This window comes from Cinclus cinclus, chromosome 16 (assembly GCF_963662255.1).
Source record: "Cinclus cinclus chromosome 16, bCinCin1.1, whole genome shotgun sequence".
Lineage (NCBI taxonomy): Eukaryota > Metazoa > Chordata > Aves > Passeriformes > Cinclidae > Cinclus > Cinclus cinclus.
In genome coordinates, this window is record NC_085061.1 from 5,707,663 (window position 1) to 5,731,318 (window position 23,656).

The following is a 23,656-nucleotide window of genomic DNA, read 5'->3' on the forward strand; positions in this document are numbered from 1 at the left end:
TTCTATTAAAATCAAGGCGTTGGAAGATAATGTTTTTTGTCATATCTAGGTCTATGTCTTGTTTTGATAAGCAGCCTTGTGCATGTTTGTGGAGTAAGCTGGTAATACAGAACTATGAGCTGGGGCAAAGCAACTGCCTGGCAGTGCCAGGTCCCTCACTGGGCCTCTCAGCAACCTGAATTAGCCCAGATACAGGAGTTTGTGCTGCTGGGCTCAGGCAAAGTTAAAGACTTATTAGGGAGACCTCCATGAATAAATGAGGAGTGGAGGTTCTGAGATGAAAACCTTTGACTGCTCTGTCCCATAGGGACTTGTGTGAGCTCTCTCCAGTGCCATGGCAGCATCTGAGCTGTCCTGCACTGATTCTGGGGACTCTGGGACTTCTCAGCACAGGGACATCTCAGCATCATGATTAAATATGAAGGTCTGGCTCAGCTTCTGAGAGCAGCCGTGGTTGTCTCTGCCACCTGGGGTCACTGTGATCAAGGTTATTAAAAAGGAGAGGTATGAGCAAACAAAGGAAATAGAAGCAGTGAAAAGCATACTTCCCAACCCTAACCCCTGGAGGCTAAAATTGAGATTACCACAAGTACACAAATTAGTTGAATTTTTTATTGTGTGTGAGAAAATGAAGCCCTATACTTTAGTGTGTAAGCAATTCTACTTTAGCAGGTCAGGGATTTGTATAAAGCAAGACTATCACAAGAAAAGTGTTGCCTCTTTTACACTTTTCTTATTGCATTTTGTCTCAGCTCTTCTACCTGCTGGTTCCTACAGTGTGTTACAACTGACTTTGAAGGTCCTTGTAGATGTGTAGTTTTGTGGCTGAGAAATCTTCTGTGGCCTTGATGCTGATCTGCTTTAATCCTGGAACTGCTTCAAAATCTCTGTGGCTGTTCCTGTTATTTACACATGTGAGATGATAGGGGAGTCTAATAGATATTTTAAATCTGCACCCATCTTACAGAATTTCTTAAGTGTGCTATTAATGAAAGCTTTGTCTCAGCTAAGTCCCCATGATATATTATGTACCAGCAGTACTTCTTAAAAGCACTTTGGCCGAATTTTCAAGCTGGCAAGGCTTAAAGTTGTCAAAATATGTAATTATGTTAAAACTCCCCCAAATGCTGCGTGGATGTAAATCATTCTGTGAAGGGCTGTCTTGTGAGAGAGGAAGGGCTGCTTGTGCACTAGCTAAAGAGGAAGACCCAGATGCCCCATTCCAAACCCATTTCTTGTCAGAGCAGCACTGCAGTGTGTGAGCTGCCCAAAGCTGGGCATCCCTGCTGCTTTCTGAGCTGTCTCTAACACAGCTGCAAAATTACTGCCATGTGCTCTGAAAGTTTAAGCTAAAGGAGTAAGACATAGAAACCCTTTTTACACTCTCTTCTGTCCACAAATGCTTTTATAAAGGCCTGTAGGCACCCAGAGAACAGACTCCTCCTGCTGTACCTGCAGTGGGTGGCCACCATTGGAGCTGAAGGAGTTAATGCACATCTGTGGAGTGCACCTTTTTTCTCCTAGCGAAATATTGCTGGAACTTCTAGACATTTGGACTGTACAAGACATTGTGTGGAATTCAGCCTGTTTCCTACTGTTTCAGTAGGAAAAATCAGTAAATCAGTTTTTTAAATCTTTATTTATCTTTTCTAAATGAAAAGTGTATCATAGATTCGCAGAATACCTTAGGCAGGAAGGGGCCTTAAATACTATTTTGTTCCAAACCCCCTGCCATGGTCAGGAGCACCTTCCTCTATCCCAGGTTGCTACAAGCTCCATCCAACCTGGCCTTGGACACTTCCGGAGATGGAGCAGCCACAGCTTCTTTGGGCAACCTGTGCCAGGGCCTCAAAACCCTCATAGAAAAGAATTCCTGTATAATTTCCTTATATTGTGTGTAATTTTCATAATGCTTTTGTTGACATATCTGTGCATTTGATTAGATAAGAAGTACTTTAGCTACAAGTATAGTTGAAGGAGAATAGGGTGGAAAAAACAGTAGTAGTGCTCACAGTAGTGTTCCTTCACAGGTCTTTGCAAGTGGAAAACATCCTTTCCTTGCAGTACTGGAGGGTTGTATAGTCAGGACTGCCTTACTCCTGTGCCTTTTCAAATGAACTTTGCATCACTGGCACCACCTCTAAATAAAACTACTTAGCATCTTTTGTAGTTACATGATATTCAGAGCATCTCTCAGAACCACATTTTAGTCCTATTATAATCAGTGTTCTTTGGAGTAATTAATTATGTATCCCATCACGAGGTCAGAATCAGAACATTATGTTTTCATCTCTTATAGTGAGATAGCTCCTCATACAGGCTATCATGCTGCTGTACACATAATTAGTACTATATGAAGAATATAAATTAACATGTTAGTGTCGATGGGAATGTTGATGAGGTTGGAAAGGCGTCATTAATACGCTCAATAGTGCAAAATAATACTTCTGATTTTAGCTTCCCTTGCTTTTCCTTTCAACTAGTTAAGCTAAAAATACAGCACAGCTGCTTTCCCTTTACACATGTGAAAATGTGTGGAATGTGAAGTAAGGGAGAGAATTGCAGCCCTTTGGGTGAGAAAACAGGAGGTTCAGTGCTGAGGCTGCAGGCTGTGTCTTGTCAGGGAGGGGGGCAAAAGGAGAGCTCGGGGGTGCCACTGTGGCTGCAAGGATGGAGGGGCTGCTCCTCCCGGGACAGCATCACTGCAGGGCTCTGTCACTGCCTGCTGGGGCTCCAGATAAATCTGACTCCCTGTGCTTCCCTCTCTAAGGCCTGAGTAGTTTTAAGCACTGTAGAGCTTGAGCAGTCCCTCAGATGTACATCCACAGTTAATGCTGCTAATGGGTCGGATAGAAGATTTAGGCAGAAGCAGAAGATCCTTATGGATGTAAATCAGTTTTTGTCAATGACATCTAACTATTTCAGCTCTCAGGGCAAAGGAGAATCCAGCTGTAAGATCTGATCTGCAGCTTGATAGAAGCTCTATGCATTAGAGCAGTAAAAAGGATGAATGACAGCGAAAAGCAAACCTTGGAAGGCTTTGTGAAGCATATTTATTTTAATATTAGTTGGCTCTTAAAAGGTGTTCTTTGCCTGTTGTGCTTTGGGCTTCTAATTAAGAAGGATAAGCAACCATTGTCTATGTTGAACACTTTCTGGATATCCTTTGCTATTGTGGCTGATGAATAAAATTACAGAGTGAGTATCTGATCCTGAAAGTTGATCTCTGCAAACAAGCTTTTATAAACTGGAGGAACTCCATGGACATCACCGGGAACTGCTACAGGAAGGGGCATTAATCAATATTAAATTGGCAGCCGCAGTAAAGGAGCTGTTGACTGGGACCAAAACAACAGAAAATATTGGTAGAAGAGAATTAAATTGTGCTATTAGATAGCTCTTTTGTGAAACTAAATCAGAAAATTGCTAATTAGTTTTTACAAATTCTGGGAGTTGTTTAAACTTGGCTGCCTTTCATGGTTACTAGAAGTTTCACATGAAGTCAAGTAGATTTCTAATGTGATTGAATTAATGTTTCCCCATTACTGAAGTCTTCTTTTTCCTTTCCTTATTTTTATTGATTTAAAATGAAGGAGTATAATATTGCATCAATGCAACCTTGCATAGATTGCAAATGTATGACTTTAAACCCAGAAATTTTCCTAATGGTTATTTTTGAGAATTTCCATCTTTCCTTTTAGTTTTCTTGGTGTTCTTTAGTTTATTGCTCCCAGATTCAGCCTGTTGGTAGTGACCCAGCTTTCCAGTCACAGAGGCATGAAAAATCAGCAAAATTAAAAATAATATATTAAAGCAACTTTATAACATTTTTATTTTCTGAAATGCAAATGAGAGATCAGGCAAGACTCACCCATGTTTGCTCTGTGTGTTGCTTGAAAAAATCCATTAATTGCACTCGGAGATGTAGTGCTGGTAGGATACTGCAGTTATTTTTGTTGAAAACTCAGGGTTTAACTCAGACAATGCTCTTAGTTCCTGACTCACAGTACTGATTATCATTTCTGGTCAACTTTTATTCTCTTCCCCCTGAACTCACGGTGATGCTACTCTGCCTTTTTCTCTTAAATCCATTGGGTTTACATTCTGGTAATTTTCCACTTTTTTTCTCCTCCCGGCCCTCGGCGTGCTGCCTCACAGCTCTCTTCCACTTTGCAATTTCTGATTTATTTCTGGCATCTGTTCAATTTCAGAGAGAAAAAAAAATTCTAGTCCATGAGTCTTGAAAGGAAATATAAATTCCATTTTTATCAACATTTGTCAATTAAAATCCGATACTGCAAAGCCTGTTTATAAATAACTTGACTATTCCAAATTTATGTTGATAATACCTTACACTGTTCATGCCATATATATAACACTTTCATATGGCAGATGAGGAGAGGTGTTTCTGTGAGACTATATAAATTTACAAGTACAGAAATAAAATCCATTGACTACACCCCAGTGTCACACTTGCTGTGTGTACGTTCACACACACACACTTGTGCATCTCAGTTGCTTTGAAAGATGAACTTGTATATGATTATCTGGTAAGATATAAAACTGAAGCCTGAGATCTGATCTCTTGAGTTTTGGTTCAGGGCCAGATTCTGGAAAATTATTTGCGTTCTGATTCAGGAAAAATCCCCTGAATATGTTTTTCTGGCAATATTTTTGAGAACAGCTGATCTTTTCACATTTTTTCCATTTGGGTTAGAAATCTTAAGACAGTATCCAAGATGCCACTGAAATACTGATGTTTGCTGCTCACTGGAAGGAAAGTGCAGCCCAAATACATGGAGCCGTAATTCTGGCATTTTTCTCTGGTGTGTTTCAAAGCTCTAGATGATAGATAATGACATTAAGAAGAGTGAGTTGAAGTTAATTGCAAAGCATTGCTTATTAGGTTTGAAAGAGATATAATCACAGGGCATTCTAATTCCTTAAGACACTGATTAATATAACAGCTACAGAGAAAAAACTGGCAGGGGATACGTTTCTAGGGAGTTTGCAGGATTGCTGGTTTATGCATTTTCTTTTACAGCCTACACAGTTGGAGATAATTCAGAATCTTACTGTTTAAGAGTAAGCCAAGTATCTAAAATCTTGTGACCATATTTAGGGATGGATGAAATGTTTTTGTTAAAATAGCTCACACTCCCTCACACATGCCCGTATTTCTGCGCGGCCGAAGGCCGGTGAAAGGAAGAAACAGGAGACCTCAGAGATTTCCTTTGCCTTTCTTGTGATCCATCAGCTGGGTGTTAATGATCTCACACTGCTTATTCCAGTACCCAAACATCTGCCTTCCCTCTGGGCTTGGTTGAATCACCCAGTGCCTTTACCAGTTGCTGTGTTCATCTGCAGCTCTATTTTGGTTTAATCATCCCATTAGTTGAAGCTGAAGAAACACTTTGTGGCAAATGGCACTGGTTTGTTCTGCCTTTCATCCAGCATGATGCTGGGCTGTGCCACTTTGGGTTGTGTCCTGGCAAGGGTGGAAGAGTAGGGGAAAAATTCAGAAGTTATGGGAATGATAGCATTATTTGGGGGCGACACCTTTTTTCCTTGCTCTCCCACTGGTATTGATCTTTTCCAGTCATCCCCTGTCTATCCAGCATGTTTGTCTGGATAGATTGTCTGTATCTCTGTTGGAATGTGCAAAATATAGAGAGGGTTAGAGCAGTGTAAAAATAACATTTATTAGCAGAGAGATTAAAGGCTGAAGAAGGATGTTTGGGGGAGCAGCAAGAAAGGCAGTCCCAAGCTACATCTTTAACAATGAAATTCTTGCAGCAGACTCAGACAATCTGTTCCCAGCATGTACCAGGATGCAGAGCACTGCCCATGGCTGTGCCAAGAGCCTGAACTCCACGCAGCTCCTGAGAGTCCCTCATTCTGCTCAGCACATGCACTATTGAATCCTGCGGCTCTAACTGCAATCTAGAGGATGCCTGAAAAACTCCAAAAGAAGGCAGATTTAGACAGGCTGTACAGGAGGTGGATTCTGAAAGCCACCAGTGGCAGAACTGGGAGATTGTTTTTGGAGAACGAGATGTCTCATTCCTGACCCCGTCACCTTCCGTGCGAGCCAGGGGGAGAGCACTGGTGCCAATCCAATAGGCATGCACAGCAGATGTCCAAGGCTCTGGTTTATATCCAGTGATACTAAAGGTTGTTTATAAAGGCAAGACGTTATTGTTTTGAGTGTTTGGCACTGCCTCTCATCTTTTAAAAAGTTGAGAGGAACGAATCTGATGAGGTTCCCAGCTATTTTGTCTCGGTTGCAGGAATAGGCTGTCAGGAATCAGTGTGTTTTCTCCGACAGTGATCCTGCACTTGTTTTACTCTTCCTTGCCCTGCTAGGAAACATCTTTTTGCTTGTCCTTGGAAATACAGTCTGAAAGGGTTCTCTCGAGTCGCTGAGTTCAGCCATCTGACAACTGTATAAAAACCCAGTCATAAGATCCCTCATATAGCCTAAATGAAGATGGTTTTGTTTTCTCCAGTTTATTGGGCTACAGTTGTTGGAAAGCTGCTGCACACTACTTCTCCCATGGCAAGAGAGCATCTCACTTCCAGCCTAAATGTTTATATGTGTTGATTTCTCATGGCTTCGTTGTCCATCAGTTAAAGTACCTCCTTTTCAACTCTGTTGTTCAGCCTAACCCTTGCCTTTTATCCCTATATAGTTATAAATTAAAATTATATCTGTTCTTTACTTATTTTACTGCATTCATCCGATTCATTCTCTTTTCATCTTTTGTAAAAGATAGACTCTTCTTTACCCTTATCACCCCAGAATACCTTTTTCTGCATAGTTTTGCATCAAATGCATCTTGTTTCTCTGTTTCTTTTGCACGTGGATGATGAGAATTGTGCCCAGTATTGAAGTGGGATCATTTACAGAGGTGCTTTTTCCAAAGGCATTAACACTTCCTTGCTCACTTGAAAGTGACCCAGTTTGTACTGATGTAGGGTGGGCTTGCCTTCATCACAGCCAAGGGTAAAAAAGTGTGGCTTGCAGTTACCCAGTGGTTTAATGAATTCAGATTAAAGTAGAAATTGTTACTGTAACTCCAACACGCATGGCCTTTCATGTTAGATTACTGAATTTCATTCCAACTTTATTGCTTCAGCCATCAAAAGCATCCTCTGTGCAATCCATCCAAACACAGCATCTCCACCTGTCAGGACTGGGCCTTGAAATATCCTTAACAAAATGACCTCCAGGTTTTTTCTTCCACTTCCAATATCAACTGTTGTTAATCTACCTTAAATTATTGCCTTAAACACATTATAGTTCTTCTTCCTAATCAGCTTTCCCATTTTAACCAGCAGCTTGCCTCTTAGTACTGAACCTGCTTCCATAAAGAATTGATTGATTGATTGATTTTCTGTAGAATATCAATTACCAAATAAAGGGAGAAAGCAGATATTCCAGTGTGCCTCATTTTCCAATTACCTCTCTGACTTTCATTATTCCTGACTTAAAAATTTGTTTTCAAACCTTGCATGAGGTTGGACTAATGATGAATCTACAGCTGCCTAGGTTACCTTGAGATGACATCAATGTACGGACATCAAAGGTGATGGACAGGGTCCCTTTTAATGCAGTCTTTTCTGAGCTGATTGAAAAAGGGTCAGACATTTGTGCTGCAATCCTGATTTCACATCAGGAGAAATAGACCTTCCTGTGCCTTTCATGATGAGAGTTGCAGATTGTGGGATGTCTGACAAATTTAGTTCTCAACTGCATAAAAATTAACAACTAGGCTGTCTCCCCCTCAAAATCCTAGTGGAATACAGAGTATTTTTTAGAAATCTCTATTTCTAATTAAAACAAATGAAACTGAAAGTGGTCTATGCTTTTCCATTTTTTCCCCCAGCAGGTCACTGAGTCACTACTTCTCTTAAAATCTCTTCCAAAACTTCCCTCATTATTTCCTCATAATTTTGCGTGCTGTGAAATAATTACCATATAAAATGTTTTGGCATATAAATGAGTTCACCATATAAAAATATATGGTATTACATTAAGAATTCATAGTTGGATCTTAACAGTAGACTTTAGAACTCAATTTTAAGGGAATTTTTTGGCACCACTTCAAAGAGAAAGTGACATTAAATGTAAATATTCTGAATATTGTAATTGTTATTGCCATTCAAAGAAAGCCCCTTTTAGAGCATCCTCAGAGGGGTAAAGAGTTTGCAAGAAACAAAATCTCTCTGTTCTGGGCACAGATTCTGCACAAAGGAGACAGGAGTCCTTTTGCTGAACATTTCAAGGTTGTGCCTAACTAATTGAGCCTATTTTGGCATCGTATTTTTCCTGAACAGGACTATTCTGAAATTATCAGTTCTTCTGAATACCCATAAATGTGGATTTTTGGCTTCTAATTTTAAAAATCTTGGCTATAAGTTTTATACAGTGGTTCTGTCTGTCAAGAGAACACTTAGCCCGAGATTTCATCTGGATTTAGAAGACAGAGTACAAAGACATTTTGTCTTTTGCTTGTCAGTTTATTATTTTTCATGTTCCAATTTTGCTATAGTTGAAAATGGCTTTTCCTTTCTTTTCAAACTAAGAAATAAATCCTTCTTAAGAGTGCAGCCATTCTACCTTTCCTTGAATTACTAAGAACATTAATAAAATTCAGTGAAATACAAAGTGTTTGTATTAATGAGAGTTCAGAGGCTTCTAAAATATTTGGAGCAATAATATTTCATGGATTATGTTGGAGTACTGTCTGCAGAGGTCAACTGTGATATGATCACTGAAACCTTTGGCTGTGCTGTAGCCTTAGGAAACCTGTGTGAAAATAAACCACATGGCTTTGATGGACCAAAAACAGCCAGCAGGAAATAAGGGCAGAGCCATCCACTCACTGCCCAACTGATGGCATGAGAGAGGCCATTAAAACAAATAATATAAATGAGCCTGAGCTGCCTATAAGACCTGCAAGGTGATTAATGCCTGTGGTGACAAGTTGGAGGCATAGGAGGAGATTAAAGATGAAGTTAAAGGTAAGAGTGCTAACAGGCCTTTTCCTGCCCAGAGCTTCTAATTGCTCTTCCTTCCTGCAAATCCAGTGGCCAGCACTGCCTGCACAGCACCACATTCCTCCCTGAGACTTGTCAGGCTGGTAGATAAATGAAATACTTCTTTTTAAATCCTTTCTTCTGTCTTTTCTTCCTTTTAAAAATTTTGTTCTTTTCTCCTTTATTTCCTTTTTTTCCTTTTTCCTTTTTAGCCTGCTCTGTCATCCCTTCAGAAGTCACATGGAAGCTGTTGCTGTTGGCTTTGGGCAGTGTCCAGCACTGGGACTTCAGGTGTAGGTTGGTCCAGACCAGCCTCCAGCTGCCCCGACTGGTGCAGTGGCCAGAGAAGAGGCCACCAGGGAGCCTAGGCAAGGACTGCAGGTTTCTCTCACTTGGCCTTCCAAAACAATTGTTCAAAGAACAAGAAAAACCCTGAGTATCAAAAAGCCCGATGCCCTGACCCATTAAGGCTCAGTTGTAGTGTGTCTACTGCCTTATTTGCAGGAGGGTTTAACACTTGACCTGAAAAGTCAACAAAAGAATCACCATCTCCCATCTTAATAAATTAAGTTCTATCTTCTCTAATCACTTCCTACAAACACACAAAGTCATCTGTTTCCTTTTGGCTTAGATCTTGTATAATGTTTGGAGGAAGAAGGTCTACTTTTGTCAGCACCCCTGTTAAATTTATTTGCTTTTCTAGTTCAAGGAAAAAAGCCTATAACTCTGAAAGTCATCCAATGCTCTTATTTATTTATTTTGCTCAGTTTGATTGATACATCTTTGTTCTGAGCTAATACAAAATCGACCACAACTCCAGTAAAAGTGCCTCTTGTTAAAACACTTCTAGAATATCCACGTGTTCCCCTCCTGAGCTTGTCCTGCGTGGGAAGAAACTTGACCTTAGGTGGAGGTATGTTGAATTCAGAAGTACTCCATCAGAAATCTTCCTGGCTGATAAGTCCAGAGCTTGATAATTATTCAGACTGCTTTGCTGCATGTAACTCTGCTTCTTGAGTTACAAGCAAGGGTTCTTGTATGGTGGAAATAGAGCAGCTAGTTTGACTTCCCTTTGTGACTGAGAAAGCTTTCACCTGGCTCAGTGGGCAAAGGAGTCACCTGGAGAAGCAAAAATGTCACCCTAAGATATCACCAGTGCAAACATACACAAATAGATGCCTCTTAGCACTGTTCCATAATTGTTCATCGGTTCTCTCTAGCATAATCAGGAGAACAAGCTGTCAAAGATGAAGTTGATGGTCATTTGTGTAAATATCTGTAGATGTGCTTGTGTCCATGAATGTATATATACATATGTATTTATTTATTTCATGTTTCATGGGCCACCAAGATTTATTGTCCTTTGTAGTAAATATTGACCTTGGATTTATCTCAGTCAATGTTTACCTCTTAAGCCAATAAATCTTGAGGTTCACCTTAACAGAAGTCAATATCTGCTTAGTGTTCAGCTCCATCATTAATATAAATATTTTAGTGACCTTAGCATGTATTATCTATTTTTTAAAGTCAGCTTAGAGTTACCAATCCTATAGCACATCAGTAGTTTAGTTTTTCCAGTTGCTTATTCCTGTAAGATTTTTGTAATAACCTCTGATATTCCTGTTGAGGTGTTGCAGAGAGTGTTTTTTTGAGGAGAATCTCAGGAATGTGAGCGCAAGTTGCTGTTTCCAGTGGAGAGGGATGTGGCCCATAGCAGCCGTGGATATCTGTGTGCCTCATCACGTATTTACCTACTACCAGGGTCCAAGCACTGCTTTGATTGCTGCTGCTTTTCTGGGAGTTTTTCACGACATTCTTTGTATGAGCAAATCTTTCTAGGATCAAGTGTTTGCTTTTCTGTATCTGTCACTGAGTTTAGGGTTAACAGGGACCTTTAGACCACCTAGTCTGACCTTTTTATCTCCTGCCATCTTTATCTCCTCCATTTAAGAAGCACTTTTTGCCGCCTTCCACCTCCCCTCTCTTTTGACCCTCCTGGAGTGAAATTTCTCTGCAGTGTCCTTATTAAAGTTTTCCTTTTTAATTGCATTTGGTTTGGTGTGGTAACATCTCAGTCTAGATTCACAGTGAAGTGTCCCAAGGGAGTGTTGCTCTCTTGATCTCTTCTGGCTTTGTCCCTCAGCACATGCAGTCATTTCCCTTTCGTGCCTGGATATTTAGGCACGAACATTAACTATAAATATGACCTCGAGCCATTCAGGCATGGCTGGGGTCCCTCCTGATGTCCTCCCCCTAAAAGTGAGGTTCAAAGTGGAGTCTATATGCTTACACCTCTTCCCACCTCCTCTGTCCACTGGAACAGGTAAAGAAGGCTATGGTTTGGTCCATGAGTTGTGAAATCCTCTCTCTAAAATAAAGCAGTCTGAAGGCTCCAGGGCAGTTACTTAATTCAGGCACCAAGCTCAGGATTTTCCTTATTATTATTACTGCACCACAAAGCAAACATATAATACTTGTGATTACAAACCACTTCACCAACAGAGATAAGAGAGATGCTCATCCCAGAACATTCTCACTCAAAATCCCTGATTCTACCACCCCCTTTTCATTAAATTACTCCTTTTATTCCAACTTAGAGTGCTGACTGTTCACATGGATAAAAGCTTGCAGGGTTAAACCCTTTGTGAGCCTATAGAAAATGTTCTGTGCATGTGGAGTGGTTTCTATTCTTCGTTATAAAGGTGCTGCTACAGTAAATGGTTTAAAAATATTGTGCTATGGAGAATTCTGATCCCTGTCACATGAAACAGCACAAATGTCAGACCAGGGATTTATATGAATATTTCTTGAAGAGAAGCAAAGACAAGGAATTAGTTGTTCTCTTGTCCTATTTATTCCCTTTAATTGGATTTATTTTTAAGTGGGCTTTAGTATAGAAATTTCTGCTTCATTTCTTTATTGTATTTTGGAATTTCATATCAACGGAGATAAAGCCTGCTTGCCCTACATTGAAAAAATCTATTTAAACCAGCAGAAGTATGTTCCTTAAACAGCAAAATCTATTTTTTTTAAAACGATTTTTTAAACCTAACCTAAACCAGCTTACAGACAGAGTATTTTAAGGTGCTGGTGTTGAAGCAGTTCACAGCAGCAAACACATCCAGGATCCAAGATTCAGAGCAATTATAGCTGCTGATACATCAAGTCTTTGAGGGGGATGTGTGTGCTACAGGCCACGGCGAGGCTGGGTTGTGCAGGACACCTGACAGAGCAGGGACAGCACTGGGCTGGTTTTCAGTGCATGCCTCCAAATCAGACTGAGGAGCTGCTCACCGTTGTCAACCTTTGATTCATGGAGTTGTGTAAATGGGCAAAAAATTCCTTTTTGTCATGCCAGAGGTCAAATTAAAGAGAAATCTGTAGACCTGGAGGGTTATTTAGTTGGGAGGAGGCAGCGTGAGTCGTGGGATAATGTACTCCTGCACGTTTATTTTTGCAATTTGTTTTGGGGTTGGGTTTGTCCTGGTTTATTTAATGCCATAAAATAGAATTCTTTCTGCTGAGAAATTGCTTCAAAACTATACCAGCATGAAAGCAAACACAGAATTAGTGGAGCCAAGCAAAGGTGTTTAAAGGTTTGGACTAAGAGTGACCACAAAGGTCTGGGTTAATACCGACCCACCAGCCTGCCCAGGGAATTCTTCATGTTCCCTTTCAACCAGGCATTTCAAAAATGTACTGCAGATATGCAGGAAGGCATATACTGCTTTTCCCCCTCTCCCATCTCAGCTATGCTAATGAAAGCCCAGCATAGCTGAGATTTCCAGATCTGCTATCACTGATAGATAAAAGTAGGCCTGTGAACATTGCATTGCAGAATTGAACACTGGGCACTCGTGATTTTTGTAATGTTTGTGGCAGAATGCAGAAAGAGGTAAGTGCAGAGTCTGCTGGGGAGTCTGCCTTAAAAGCTGTTTTAAAAACACACTGAACTGCTGGGGAAAGGGTGCTGGGAGGTTGGAAGGAGCAGGTGCTGCTGCCAGGGATATTGCTGGGGCTCTTCAAGATGTCTTTGATGTGCATTGCAGTGGTTGGTGAAGACTGAGAAAGAGAATCAATAGGAAAGATGGAATGAAGCAATGTAACAGTATGTGAATTTATTTCCATAGGTATGAAGAAAGCGTGCCATTAGGTCTGTGTTTGTGCATCTACAGATTTAAGCTTTTCATGCTTAAAAAGCTCCTTTTCCTTCGAGCCCTGCAAACACAGACCACTTAAGAAAACATGCATGTTTCGTCTGATCTAATCAATCTCTGTTTTCTCCTTCTTTGAATTATAGTGGAGCTGTAAAAAATGAAACTGCTCAATTGTGATAGTTCACTAGGAACTCCTACAAAAGAAGTATTTGTTGTCTGGGGAAATTTTATCTTCAGTTCATTTTATTGTAGAAGATTCTATCTCGGAAATGCTGTGAATCAGAGATGAAGGGGAGTAATGATGAACTTAAGGAAAACATAAGAAAAATGTGTGGGTGTATGAGTTTGCACATGTCTGTGAGCTATAATAGATATGCAAATAGAAAAGCAAGTGCTTGTGGACATGTGGTTTTTCGTTAGATGTGAATTTTATTCATCAGCTCTTTAACACTAGTTTTACACACTTTTAAAAAACCATTCTGACTCATTCCAGAGAACCTTTATCAGCTATTTTATAATGATTTCATTTACCGATCCAATTATGAACTAAATTGAATCCTATCTGCTAACACAGGTTGAAATCTTTTTATTATAGGCGGCTGTTTGATATCTGCAGGTGTGGGAGCACACAACAGGGATGGAAATTAATTAAGCAAGATGTGGGAGATGGCTGCAGCCATGTGCTCTGAGCTTGTCAGCCAGGGGAGACGCGTGTCAAACACTGATTAGGTGAGCACACGTTCCTGACTCGCAGCAGGCGCTGCTCAGAGACTGAGCTGCAGCTCTGCAGAGCTTGGCTTTGCTGCCTCACTGCTCCCCAGCTACTCCGGTGCCCCCACATATTGATATTGTCAGAATTACCCAAGGAATTTCCTGATATACTAAATTGTTGTACGTGAACAACCCAACCCACTGCACTTATATTATCTTCTCCTTCTTTACCGTTGTGTAATTCTTTAACATCTTTAACATCCTTGCAGTATTCTGATTTTTATGTTAATGGCAAGGACTACCAGGTGTGGAAGCATAAAGATTTTAACCTAATACCTAATAGCTCTTATCTATTTTTGTGCTGGTACAGTTGCCAGGCAGAGGTGCTGTCTTGTGGCACTCAAGGTGCACGAGCTATAGTCATAAAAATAGTGTGTAGGAGCAGTAAGTATATGATTTGAAGGAACAATTGTAATTATCAAATATAGTTTAATTTTCCTATATTTATAGAAAACTGGTAAAAGTGATTCCTTCAGAGAATGGGGGGGAAAAAGTAAGTAGATTAATACCATGTTCATATACAAGCTTCAGAACTACAACACTTCGTGTGTGACCATACCCTAAATAGAAAAATTGGTTGAGTTATTAGAATAAAACTTTCTCTGGCAACAATTTTCTAACCATAGGGATGCAAGAAAATGAAAAACAAAAAAAGACCACTTCATTTTCATGAAAGAATGTCGTCAGCATTAAAGGCAAAACAAAAAAATCTATTACTACTGGGGAGGAAGATATTCCTCTTCATTGCAGAATCTGAGTAAGGTATTGTGCATAGTATGTTATTGTTCATGTTTACCTACATACATGTGAAATACAATTTGCTATAGTTTCTTACTGAAAATAATGTCCTGTATCCCTATACAGGCATATCCTCAGGGATATGTGTTCCATGTACCTGAGGGATATCACCATCATCTACTCCAAAGGTCACATAATAGTGCATTTCCCATTGCAGCCCACTGGCAGCTCTTGAAGTCTCAGCATACTCTGTTATATTTTCAGGTCATTTCAGCTGTAGTGACCCTGAGACTGGGCCACAGTGACCACCTCTATCAGTGCCACTTGCCAAGGGCTTCCTCAGCTGTGTTACCTGGTTCCTGAAGGAGGAATGCTCAGTCACTCTCCAGCTTCATTGGGATAGTCCAGAAGAGGGAGCTTGAAATTAAAGAGTGAAGGGATTTAAAAGTATCAGAAGGAAATAAATAATTCAAATATGGGGACTTCGTTGTGGTTGCCCTTTATCACTGGTGGAATTTGCTTTGTATTAGCAATAACAGAGCCTTGTTTTGGGGATGATGCTTAGTCTTGTGGTGGTGTGTTTCAGTCCAAACAGCAGCAATTTTCTTTCAGTTACTAAGTTAAAACACTTTTTTGTTCAAGTATTAAGTTAAAATACTTATTTTTTTCAGCACGGTATCCTCCATTGCTTTTCCAGAATTTTGAGAAAGTAATTAATTGTGGGGAAAATGAAAAATCATAAACTTGTATGGGATTTAAAGGGCCATCCTTGTGTTTAGTCAGCTCAAATACACCAATCTCATTTCAGTGACACCAGGCATGAGTTTGACTCACGTGGTCTGAAGTTCATGGTTTGTTGTGCTGAGCCTTTCCCTGGGTCACTTCTACAATGCCTATGCATACAAATAACACCTTTGACTTTGTTACAGCCCCCTTTTCTGCTTCAAATAATGATGCATTTGGGGACTTCTCAAGATAAAAGTTTCAGCAGAATGTGCTTGCTTCAATGCTGTGTTTTTATAGTGTACAATCTCCATAAATGCCTTTGTCTTTGTGTTAGATCCAGTACCTGCAGGCTAAGGAAAGAGCACTGTACTGTACCTACAAAACCAGAAAGAAGCCTGTGCAGTTTAGCATTTGTGTTTCTCTATACCTGTGTATATATATTTGTACATTTTATAAATTAGAAAGTGTATTTCATTGACACAAGCTCCTCTGGACTTTTGTTTTCGCTTGTTTGTTTTTCTTTTGACATTTAAATTCATCCCTTATCTTGAATCCTAGCTCCAAGATGAAAATCTTGAGAATGCTCACACACAGAAAACAAGAGAACAAATGTGATTATGTTCAACTGAAATAGCATTTTCAACAATGCCTTCTTTTGATTTTAGCTTTTCAGTAAGAAATGTTATTTGGAAGTAATTTCATTGTGAAAAGTAGATCCTCTGAAGTTATCGCAGTAGGACAATTAGACATTTTCAAAACTTTTGAAACATTTTAAATGGGAAATGACATCATCCCATTTTTGACAGGAATATTCAGTTTCAGCAAACTGCTCTTTTCCCCCTGAGAAAAATTGTTTTGCCCAATTCCTGCTCAAGGCCTCCCAGTATGCACAGACTTTGTTGGTGAGCAATGGTATTAGCGATGGGAAGTTGGGACCCAGCCTCTTTGCAATTATTCACGCAGAAGGGCAGCTATTCCTCCACCAGTGCATATTTTCCGTGCATTATGCGTGGGATCTGCTCCAGCTGGCCTCTGAGTCACGCTGCCCTGCCTCCCCCACGTCTGCGGCCGGGCCTGGGACCCTCATCCCTCCCACTGGGAGCAGCTCCGTGCCAAGCCCTGGGCTCCCGGCAGGTGGACGGCGCTTCCAGACATCCCTGCTCCCATTCCTGCTCCAAGCCAGGCTGCACGGGGCTGGCTGCTCTCCCCCAGAGCCCTGCCCAGTTTGGAAACAATCCCCTTCCCTGGGCCCCTCTGCAGGGTCTGACCACCCTCACTGGGATTTTTTTCTCCCTCTCAATCAGGTGGTAATTTCCTCACTTCCCATTTGTGCCTGTTGTCTTAGCAGCAATGACAACTCCCTGATCTTGTTTTCAGAAGAGACCAAACACAGTTCTCCCCCTTCTCCTCATCTGCTCTATGCTCCAGGCCCTGGACCATTTGGATGGCCACTGTGGACTTGCTCCAGTTTGTCAGTGTCTTTCTGCTATGGGGGAGCCAAAAACTGGCCCTGGTTCTCCAGGCTGTCCTAGAGGGGCTGAACAGAGGGAGGTAATCAATTCCTTCAACCTGCTGGCTACAGTTCTGGAGGTACAGCCCAGCCTGCAGCTGTTCTTGAACTGCAGATTGAAAACCATGGAACTGGTGTGCTGTGAAAGCCTGAAAGCTATGGAACTGGTGTAGTGTGAAAGACTGAAAGCTATGGAAGTGGTGTGGTGTGAAAGAATGAAAGCTATGGAAGTGGTGTGATGTGAAAGACTGAAAGCAATGGAACTGGTGTGGTGTGAAAGACTGGAAGCTATGGAAGTGGTGTGCTGTGAAAGCCTGAAAGCTATGGAACTGGTGTAGTGTGAAAGACTGAAAGCTATGGAAGTGGTGTGATGTGAAAGACTGAAAGCTATGGAACTGGTGTGATGTGAAAGACTGAAAGCTATGGAAATGGTGTGGTGTGAAAGACTGGAAGCTATGGAAGTGGTGTGATGTGAAAGACTGAAAGCTATGGAAGTGGTGTGATGTGAAAGACTCTGGGGAGCTGGGGCTGCTGGAAGGGGTGTCCTGTGCCTCAGCCTGGCTTTGGCACCAGCTGGGATGGGGCTGAACATCCACATTGTGCAGTGCTCCTCCTCTGCCTCCCAGCACCCAGTGCCTGCCCTGCCACAGGGCTTCTTGGTGACAGGTCTGGAGCTGGGGCTAGCCAAAGGAACTGTGGGTCTTACCTCAGCTTTGGGAAAGGTTAGGTGGAGGTGATAGCAAGCCCTGCCTCGTGGAGCAGTGTGGTACAAGCAAGGCTTGGCAGCATGACTTCAATGAAGGGATGCTTCTGAGGGATGGGTGAGAGGAAAAGAGGCCAGAGCAGGTTATGGGATTGGGCCCTGTCCTTGAGCCACATTGTCTGTCCCCTCTTTTACCTCTTATTGCAGTAGTCTGTGGCAGATAGCTTTCCAGATGAAGATCCCTGCAGAAACTCTCTCTGGAAGCTGCTGTTAACATGTAGATGATGTGACCCATTGGCACGTAGATGTACAGAGCCTGTAAAATGAATTGATGCTCTACCCATAAAACTGTACTCTGTTCGTTGGCTGTAATAATTAATGAACCTATAAAGGGACTTCATAAAACAGTAAAAATGGAAATACTTCACAGAAATAGAAGAGGATAAATTTTTATTTCTTTCTGTTTCATGTGTCTGTTAGTTATGTGGACCTGTGACTTAATACATGTTTTGGAATTAGACACGGACTTTAGTGTTAACTTGCCATTCACAATGTCCTCTCATGTCCACTTTATATGATCATTAATGTAAAATCAATGGATGTCTTAATTGTAATAAAAACTAATCATCAGCCATTATAATGAAGTAATCAAATATTCTAAATTGTTAATAACTTTGGATGCTGCTATAATTAATTTGTTGCTGCCCTAGCAGGAAAGGAATTTAAAAGAAGCAGTTGGGTGATGTTTTTGTTAAGGCTTCAGTACTGACTCTTTCTTAGGTACATGCCTGCCACACCACATATTTGATTATAGCAATTGTAACCTCGGGGCTGTTAATTTTAAATACCTCTAAAAAGGAATTTTTTTCTTCTACCTGGTTGCAATGCTTTTATTCTCAGTAGTCAATAAATCATAGTAATGGTTCCTGGTGGTTCCAGTATTGTACATTAGCAAGGACTTGCAGCATTCCTAGGAACAAGGAGTATGGATTGTACTTACACATAGCAGAGACCCTTGTAATTTATTCAGTGGTAAAGTACTGTGTTTATTCCCTCACTATACAGATGTTTATTGAAGCCAGTCTGGTTTAAATTTTGTGCTCTTCACCCTTACAGAGCAGAAGGAGCTGTTGTTAGAACAGTTGCTAGAAAGATGTTGTCTTTTCAGGAAATGAATCATAAGAAAATCTCAGAAGTGCATAAAAAGATCCCATACATCCCCACCTCCTACCCCCCCCCCCCCCCCTTTTAGAAATCTTAAAATAGTACCCTGATAGTAGTACCCAAAGCTACAGCTAAAGGGAGGTGGAGTTACTATCAGCTCTGTTTACTAAACTTTAAAGGTATGTAAGTAGGAAAGGTTTAAAATACTTGAATCTTGCTGCTATGCAGCCTCATTCCGAGAAAATGTTGCGTGTCTTTTGTTGAATTATGCCAGAACAGCTCCATATCTTTTAAAGCTGTCCTCAACAACACAGGGCTGGCTTTGTTTTGTTCGAGAGATAGCAAAAGAAGGAAAAACTGCACAGCACAACCATTGAAAGCTTTCTGAGTCTGCCTGCACAATGAAATTGTTCTGACTGAAGTCTTGACAAATTATAACCTGCAGGTACAGTGAGGATTTTCCATTTTTGCCTAACACGTATGCATTTTGTCTCTTCCATTTTTCCTTCCCTGCAATGCATTCAGCACAGCAAGGGCTGGAAAGAAATCTGATTGTGAAACTGATAAATTGTCTTACATAGTTTCCCTATTTTGGCCATTGCCATGGTCTGGTTCTGAAAGTGCTTGGAATTCTCTTTCTCTCGTTTTGTTTTAACAAGCTTCTTCTCAGTTGCCTATTGCCAGTGCTATATTACCCACAGTGCACATCATTTTTTTTTTTTCCTATCTCCTATTCTACATCGACTCCAAGAGGCCTCGGTGTAAAAGCAGATGAGATGATTTATTTTTATCACTCACTTTTTCTCGTGAGAAAGAAAACCCCTTGGCCCTGCCTTCTCCACTGGCTTCCTCTTAGCACAGGCATTTGCTTCCTGGCAAATGGAGTCCATAAAATGCTACTGAATTAAACCAGCAAAATGTCTCATTATAGTTATTCTGCAATCACTGTCATAGATCCTTTTCTGGTCTAAACAGCTGCAGTCTTGTTGGTTTGAGTGCAGTTTGCTTTCTTGGTATCAGAAGGGAATTGGGTCAACCTGGCCAGGTGGCCAATAGCCATCAGAGATGCCAGACAGCAGAGGATCAGCCCCTGTGATTCCAGATCTGATTGCAGTTGTTTGCAATTCCATGTACACTCATGGAAGACACTTTATGTGTTAAAACTTGCTGCAAGCCTTTGATATCTTTGACCTTTTAAAAAAAGTCTTCTAAATTTTGATATTCCCTAAGCAGACAGCTGGTATTTTTTGATTGAATAGATAGAGATTTCATGTCTAAACGCATTTCTTGGTTTCACTTTGCTGGATTAGTTCACTGCTCCCTGTATGTTCTCTGCAGTTCACAATCTTTGCTTGTGATTTGTTTTTGAGTGATACTATCAAAAGATTGCAAAGAATTAAAGGTGCAGAAATGCCCCTTAGTGGTGTCCTGCTGTCCCCCTTTGCATCTAAAAATGGATATGCAGGTACATACAGTCCCACCTGCAACTACACTTCCAAACCAAAAAATTGCTCCTGGTGCCTTCTGATTGGAACAAATGCTTGGCTCCCCAGAGCCACAAGTAACCAGATATAGATCCTCTGGGAGGAGGTAGGGAAGGTTGAAAAAAATTGCAAAGCCTGTTAAAATCTTTGGCTTTGGAGAGGGTGGAAAAGGGCCCAAGTGCTGATGCTGAGCCTGGGATATGCCGAGTGCACTGCAGCTTCTTGGTTTCAGTCTCATGAAACAACAGCTTAAATACCAGAACTGGTGCCCTATTTTCTTCATCCGTCACCTGAATAAGTCATCTGGAAAGAGGGCAAATGATACATGGTCAACGAGATAAAGAAATCCCTCTGAGCTGTTCTCATTTACAGCACAATCATAAAAATCCTGGCAAAAAATCAAACTGTTTCCATATCAGTGGAGCACACAGCACTGCGAGCACGGTCGGTGTCAACAGTGCAGGGGCAGGAGACAGAGGCTGCTGTGTTCTTGGTGCTGCAGCTCAGACAGAAGATGAAATCATGGCAGTTCAACATTTGAAGACTTAACTACTGATTTTCTGGCTTTCTGTTTGTGCTACAATAAAACCTGCTTGTGCTGGAAAAAGAAAAAAATAGCTTGTTAGGATTGTGTTTGCATGTGTTTGGCCCTAATTTTTTAAAAACCTTTCAAACGATAGAAGCACACTTACTTTTGCAGAGCTGCAGTTACAGGCTCTGCTTGGTGGTGGGATGGTTGCAGCACTGTGCTTGTAAGGGCTGTTTTTTGCTGTAATGGCCAGAGAATGATTTTGGATGTCTTATAAACAAGTGTGTGGTATAGGGAAAAACAACAGACCATGTTTTTGGCCTTAGCTGTATTGTTTATGCCTTTAGCAAGCACCACTTACTCAACTTATTCAGTATTTAAAGCTTGTTTTCTCTACATAGTACAGGCCCAGGAACATATGGCTTGAACTGAATATGCCAGCATCAGACCTTTATTGGAGGGATGGAAAATAAGTCTGTTTTTTTGCAGTTTCAGATTTTGGCTTGGTTCAAGAACAAATACTTCAAATTTTTGAAGTATTTTGGTATATTGATCCTTGTGACATTTTTTTTTTTTAGTTTCAGACACTGAAGATAGAGAGAACAGAAATTTCCAAATCCATTCTACACTTAGTCTGAACGAAATGAAGAACCAGATTTTCTACAGGGATCTTAATAATTTGGTACTTTAGGAGGTGATAATTTCCAGCAGGGTGGTTTTCTTTGGTGCCATTCTGAAAGGCCCAGTTCTTGGCTGCCTTGAAGGCTGAGAAACTTTGAGGCTGCCTGCTGATCCATATCATTGGAGATCCGAGGATGTTTAGCGAATCTCAAATTGAGCATCCAAAAGCAGAAACACTTCAACTCATTAATCACTGTGAGAGACCTTGGTCTAACCATATCAATTAAGGGCAGTAATTCTCCAGCAGAAGAGGAACACGGTGGTGTGTTTTCAGTGGCAGTTGTGATATTATTGGTTGCTTACCTTTGTATCAAAGACATGCCTTGGTTTCACTTTGGAGTTGTAAATCAACGCCACCGTAACTTTGGGTGCCTTGTCTCTGTGTTCATACGTAGTTCAGAATAATTTTGATGACATGTCCTTCAAAGGTCTCTTTAAAAATCCAAGTCTTGGTCTAACAAGATTAAGACTTCACTGAAATAAGATTAATATTTCATCCCCTCATATATGGGGTACTGGAATATTTACACTGACATTCTGCTGCACAGCAGAGTATTGGTAAATCTGCTGTTGCTGCTAAGAGACTTTGAGTTCTTTACACTGGCAGCTGAAAGTTTTAGTCTTTGAGTTTTAAAGAGTTTATTTTTTGATAAAACTTAAAGGTGATGTAGAAATAAAATGTGGAACATTTTGGAGAAGTGTGCAGTGCTATACATAATTTATTGGGCACTGTTTGTACAGTCAGTCAATTGTTAAGTTATAAATAAAATAGAGGATTAAAATAAGGAAAGGGTGAAACTGTGGGTAGTTATTTCCTCCATATTTCTATTTTAAAAAAAGGGAAAAGTTTCCAAGTTTGCTCAAACAGCACATTTTGGTTTGGTTATTGATACTCTTCTGTGTTGTACCTATTTTGAATGTATCACATTGAAGACTTTCTGCCTCACAGTGTGCCTTTTCCTCAGTAAATGTTCTGCAGGCTGCAGAGCTGTTCTCAGAGCTCAGTGAGGAGCCCTGGCACAGCCAAGTGAAACCAGAGGGAGGCAAAGGAGCCTCTGTCACACTGAATTCCCAGTCCCAGAGCTGCTGAAGAACAACTGGACTTCCCTCATGGACACAAAGTCCTTGGTGGCTGTTCCAGTTTGGCAACCAGTGGTGTGGCAGTTTCCCCATCCCATTGGAACCTCAGCTCCCAGTTCCAGCTGGAGCACTGGCACAGGGACCAGCTCCAGAGATCTATCTGTACCAGGCAGATGGCTTCTGCCAGCAGAGAAATCCCTGGAAGTGGAAAAATGCTGAACCTATGTAAGATTACAAAAATGAACTTAGTGGATTTAAGAATAAGGCCCATAGACTTTTCAAAATAATTTGTTGTAGGTCTTTGCATTGGTGCTTAGAATGAAGTGAGGAAGTTTCTTCTGGGTGTCTCAGAGCAGGCTTTGTATCCATGGTGGAGGTGTTTCCTGAATGTGAGTAGGAATAGCATGGAGTGGGCCTGATGGAAACAACAGGAGTAAAATATATCATTTTGTTATATATAGGCCATGGGCTGAGCATCCCTTGCAGGTGTTGCGGGAGGTGCCTGGCTTGAAATCTCCCAGTTCTCCTACAAGTGGTGCTGATGCAGAGCTGTGATCCTGAGCAAAAGCATTCAGACTGATGAAGAGGAAAGACATGAGCAATTTGAACTTAGGAGTGAAACATTTCCTAGAACTGAGCCTGAATAAAGTCTGGAACAGTTGAACAGGAAATAAGCTAATAATGGGATTTTACAATATGCATTTCCCATATAAGGCATTGAAATGTAGCACAGACTTCATGGATTTGGTGGCTGATCTTTGCCTATTTTGATGAAGACTTTTGGTTTCTTCCCTATTTGTGTAGTGTTGTGTGTGAGGTCCTTTCTCCACTCCAGACTGAAGAGTTTCATCTCACCACTGTCGTCAGTGGTCCCTGGATGGACCATTCTAGACCAGTGCAGGGAAGAGAGCAGTGAACAATCCCCTCTTGCTGCCTTTTGTTTTTGTTGGGGAGCTATTTCCTTTAGCCCTTGAGGCTGATGCATAGGAAAGGGAAGAGAGGCGGGGAGCACCCGTCTCGATGCGGTTCATGCTTCTGAAAACAAGTTCCCCAAAATCTGCTGTGGGGAAA

At 41.0% G+C, this 23,656-nt stretch overlaps 1 protein-coding gene across 1 annotated transcript in view; it reads left to right on the forward strand.

Moving 5' to 3' along the window:
* The window catches only part of PRKAR1B (protein kinase cAMP-dependent type I regulatory subunit beta), a 92,252-nt gene that overhangs the window by 27,285 nt on the left and 41,311 nt on the right, over positions 1–23,656 (forward strand). The gene's annotated exons all lie outside the window — the stretch shown is intronic.